Source organism: Schistocerca americana, unplaced genomic scaffold (assembly GCF_021461395.2).
Source record: "Schistocerca americana isolate TAMUIC-IGC-003095 unplaced genomic scaffold, iqSchAmer2.1 HiC_scaffold_1092, whole genome shotgun sequence".
Taxonomy (NCBI): Eukaryota; Metazoa; Arthropoda; class Insecta; order Orthoptera; family Acrididae; genus Schistocerca; species Schistocerca americana.
This window is the reverse complement of record NW_025725147.1, coordinates 1-5,000: the sequence shown is the minus strand read 5'-3', so window position 1 is coordinate 5,000 and position 5,000 is coordinate 1. Positions and strand designations below refer to the sequence as shown.

Genomic DNA, 5,000 nt, shown 5'->3' with positions numbered 1-5,000 from the left:
CCTACCATCGACAGTTGATAAGGCAGACATTTGAAAGATGCGTCGCCGGTACGAGGACCGTGCGATCAGCCCAAAGTTATTCAGAGTCACCAAGGCAAACGGACCGGACGAGCCGACCGATTGGTTTTGATCTAATAAAAGCGTCCCTTCCATCTCTGGTCGGGACTCTGTTTGCATGTATTAGCTCTAGAATTACCACAGTTATCCAAGTAACGTGGGTACGATCTAAGGAACCATAACTGATTTAATGAGCCATTCGCGGTTTCACCTTAATGCGGCTTGTACTGAGACATGCATGGCTTAATCTTTGAGACAAGCATATGACTACTGGCAGGATCAACCAGGGAGCTGCGTCAACTAGAGCTGAGCAGCCGGCCGCCCGGGAGTGTGTCCCGGGGGCCCGCGCGAACACGCAAGCGTCCGCTCAATTATTCTGCAAACAGGAGGAGGCTGAGCTCCCCTGCACAATACACCTCGAAACCCTCTCAGGTCCCGGCGGCGCGCAGCGCCGTCCTAAGTACTTGGTCGGGTTCGAGAGAGGCGCAATCGCCCGGAGTTTGGCGAGTAGACGCTTTAGGTGCGACCACCCGTGCTCCCAACTGAGCTTGCCGCTGCCGACAGAGGCCCGGGAGCGTGCTGTCGTGGCATTGCCGGCGGGAGACAACACGCGCCACCTACGGTGGCCGGCAGCTCCAACGCCAGCGCCACAGAAGGACAAAAGCCCCACTTGGGTGCCGAAGCGAACTCTCCCAGCACAGCGCACGCGCCAACACGTCCGCACAGCTGCGATACAAACCACCTGCGAGAACCGCAGAGGCGACCGAGCAGCAGACGGCGTCGCGGCGCCGAGCGCCGGGCGGCGGCGCATCCTCAGCGCACACAGTCCTCAATCGGACCAGCACACTGCAGATGTCCACCGCGCTTCGCACCGGGCCCGCGAGGACCTACTTTGGCCGCACGGCGCCGCGTGCAGGGTGCGCCGGCGCGCAGCTGCGCCGCCTGCCGCCTCCGTCGGCCGGCGCGCCTGCCACTGGCCGCCCCCACCAGCCGGCTGTAGCGCGTGCGCCCACGCACCGCGCGGCCAGCACGCCGGGAGGCCCCCCCTCACCGGCCGGGGACGGTCCCACCCAGCCACCGCCGCGTATCGCTTCACACCCACATGCCATTCACGTTCGTGGGCATGGTGGGTATCGCTGAAACAACCGGTTGGTAGCTCAACCGATCGTCGCCATCACTGATTCACCTCTAGCGAGAACAACCGCACCACAACCGTTTACCAGTTGTTCATTTGCGTAACGTCACCAGCAAACGTAGACGTCCATCGCCATTTGCAAATTCAACGATTGTTGCATGCCTGTGTCAGGTGTCACGACACACTATGTCTGCCCACATACACGCAACAACATGTGCACGCTTCGCGAACACGTGGAAGGTGGCCCCCGTACGTATGCGATGTCCATTGCGCGAACGACTGTCAACCGGCCTCTGTCGCATGTCGCAGATGTGGAACGCAGTGCACCATGCTATCACGGTGTGTGAGAAGAGACGACTACGTCTGACAACACGCGCCACTACATCAACAGACGGCTCATGCTGATCGCCATCCACGGCATACCATACTGCAATCCAGCTCTTATAGGGAGACGACACGTAGCTGAGTGCACAATATTTGGACCGTATGGTTCGCCGTTGTTGGCGCAGTCGTGGTACGGTCACACATGTACCACGATGTATCATTCAGTACATGAGGACCAATGTGCAGTACAGTGTGTGATTTGGACGTACAACATCAGCGGACAGTTGACACACGCCGTACCACAACGTAGGCTGTGCTTCGCCATGCAAATGCCAATGAACAACTGCGAAGGGCATTGAGCATGTACGTCCTGCTGCCATCCGCATTACAGTGTATAGCTGCAAGGTGTTTAACATGAAGCGATACTCTGGGGACCAGGCAGTGCGAGTAGCAAACTATATTGCGGGGGTTGCAGTTAGGCAACACCACACTAATTTAACGCGTCGTATGACAATTACAGAGCAGGTTAAGGCCCAACGTGTGTTGGGTTAAGGCCCAACGTGTGTTGGGTTAAGGCCCAACGTGTGTTGGGTTAAGGCCCAACGTGTGTTGGGTTAAGGCCCAACGTGTGTTGGGTTAAGGCCCAACGTGTGTTGGGTTAAGGCCCAACGTGTGTTGGGTTAAGGCCCAACGTGTGTTGGGTTAAGGCCCAACGTGTGTTGGGTTAAGGCCCAACGTGTGTTGGGTTAAGGCCCAACGTGTGTTGGGTTAAGGCCCAACGTGTGTTGGGTTAAGGCCCAACGTGTGTTGGGTTAAGGCCCAACGTGTGTTGGGTTAAGGCCCAACGTGTGTTGGGTTAAGGCCCAACGTGTGTTGGGTTAAGGCCCAACGTGTGTTGGGTTAAGGCCCAACGTGTGTTGGGTTAAGGCCCAACGTGTGTTGGGTTAAGGCCCAACGTGTGTTGGGTTAAGGCCCAACGTGTGTTGGGTTAAGGCCCAACGTGTGTTGGGTTAAGGCGCAACGTGTGTTGGGTTAAGGCGCAACGTGGGTTACGTTAAGGCGCAACGTGGGTTACGTTAAGGCGCAACGTGGGTTACGTTAAGGCGCAACGTGGGTTACGTTAAGGCGCAACGTGGGTTACGTTAAGGCGCAACGTGGGTTACGTTAAGGCGCAACGTGGGTTACGTTAAGGCGCAACGTGGGTTACGTTAAGGCCCAATATAGGTTAGGTTAAGGCCCAATATAGGTTAGGTTAAGGCCCAATATAGGTTAGGTTAAGGCCCAATATAGGTTAGGTTAAGGCCCAATATAGGTTAGGTTAAGGTACAATATAGGTTAGGTTAAGGTACAATATAGGTTAGGTTAAGGTACAATATAGGTTAGGTTAAGGTACAATATGGGTTAGGTTAAGGTACAATATGGGTTAGGTTGAGGCGCAATATGGGTTAGGTTAAGGCGCAATATGGGTTAGGTTAAGGCGCAATATGGGTTAGGTTAAGGCGCAATATGGGTTAGGTTAAGGCGCAATATGGGTTAGGTTAAGGCGCAATATGGGTTAGGTTAAGGCGCAATATGGGTTAGGTTAAGGCGCAATATGGGTTAGGTTAAGGCGCAATATGGGTTAGGTTAAGGTACAATATAGGTTAGGTTAAGGTACAATATAGGTTAGGTTAAGGTACAATATAGGTTAGGTTAAGGTACAATATGGGTTAGGTTAAGGTACAATATAGGTTAGGTTAAGGCACAATATGGGTTAGGTTAAGGCGCAATATGGGTTAGGTTAAGGCGCAATATGGGTTAGGTTAAGGCGCAATATGGGTTAGGTTAAGGCGCAACGTGGGTTACGTTAAGGCGCAACGTGGGTTACGTTAAGGCGCAACGTGGGTTACGTTAAGGCGCAACGTGGGTTACGTTAAGGCGCAACGTGGGTTACGTTAAGGCGCAACGTGGGTTACGTTAAGGCCCAATATAGGTTAGGTTAAGGCCCAATATAGGTTAGGTTAAGGCCCAATATAGGTTAGGTTAAGGCCCAATATAGGTTAGGTTAAGGCCCAATATAGGTTAGGTTAAGGTACAATATAGGTTAGGTTAAGGTACAATATAGGTTAGGTTAAGGTACAATATGGGTTAGGTTAAGGCGCAATATGGGTTAGGTTAAGGCGCAATATGGGTTAGGTTAAGGCGCAATATGGGTTAGGTTAAGGCGCAACGTGGGTTACGTTAAGGCGCAACGTGGGTTACGTTAAGGCGCAACGTGGGTTACGTTAAGGCGCAACGTGGGTTACGTTAAGGCGCAACGTGGGTTACGTTAAGGCGCAACGTGGGTTACGTTAAGGCCCAATATAGGTTAGGTTAAGGCCCAATATAGGTTAGGTTAAGGCCCAATATAGGTTAGGTTAAGGCCCAATATAGGTTAGGTTAAGGTACAATATGGGTTAGGTTAAGGTACAATATAGGTTAGGTTAAGGCGCAACGTGGGTTACGTTAAGGCCCAATATAGGTTAGGTTAAGGCCCAATATAGGTTAGGTTAAGGCCCAATATAGGTTAGGTTAAGGCCCAATATAGGTTAGGTTAAGGCCCAATATAGGTTAGGTTAAGGTACAATATAGGTTAGGTTAAGGTACAATATAGGTTAGGTTAAGGTACAATATGGGTTAGGTTAAGGTACAATATGGGTTAGGTTAAGGTACAATATAGGTTAGGTTAAGGCACAATATGGGTTAGGTTAAGGCGCAATATGGGTTAGGTTAAGGCGCAATATGGGTTAGGTTAAGGCGCAATATGGGTTAGGTTAAGGCGCAATATGGGTTAGGTTAAGGCACAATACGGGTTAGGTTAAGGCACAATACGGGTTAGGTTAAGGCACAATACGGGTTAGGTTAAGGCACACATTGTTGTAAGGAAAGGTGTTTTCGGGGGGGGGGGGGGCTGGTTTGTTGATTGTGATTATCGTAAGTAAATGACTGCGGCATCATCTGATTTGCCACGTCAGGGTGCACCTTTGGCTCATAACAGGCGGCGCTCTGATTCCATGCTTGTGGCAGACCTGTGTCTTTCATTCGTGCCATTGTTTGTGTGGTGTGACAGGAGGCAGTATTGTGATGTTGGGTGCACCCCTGTGTAGGACATGTGTGGGTGTTGGTGGCTTAGCTGAGCAATGGTGGTTGTCGGAAGGGTGGGATATTCTGTTTTCCGAGTGGACCTCCCGGTCTGGTTATGATAGTGTGGATTGTCTAATGTGGCAGAGAGGATGCACTGGGTGTTGTTCCATGCTGGTGCTTAGATATTGTCTGTGTGCCTGTTACAGGCAGAGAGTAGTGCGTGATAAGAGTGTCTGGCTGACGTGTGATTGTGAGCAGAGTCTTTCAGCATGTATACGGACAGTTGTATACATTATCTGTATTCTGATGGCTCTATCTATTACTAATCAGCGCCGTGTATACGTTTAATCCGGTTCCAGTCGAAACTATTGTATCTCTGTAC

At 51.4% G+C, this 5,000-nt stretch overlaps 1 non-coding gene across 1 annotated transcript in view; it reads right to left on the bottom strand.

The window, feature by feature from the left end:
• The window catches only part of LOC124560541, a 1,910-nt gene extending 1,563 nt beyond the window's left edge, over nt 1-347 (bottom strand). The window contains exon 1 of the ribosomal RNA XR_006969207.1: nt 1-347. This exon is cut by the window's left edge and continues 1,563 nt beyond it. This is a non-coding gene — a ribosomal RNA (small subunit ribosomal RNA).
• Nucleotides 348-5,000: the final 4,653 nt, after the last annotated feature.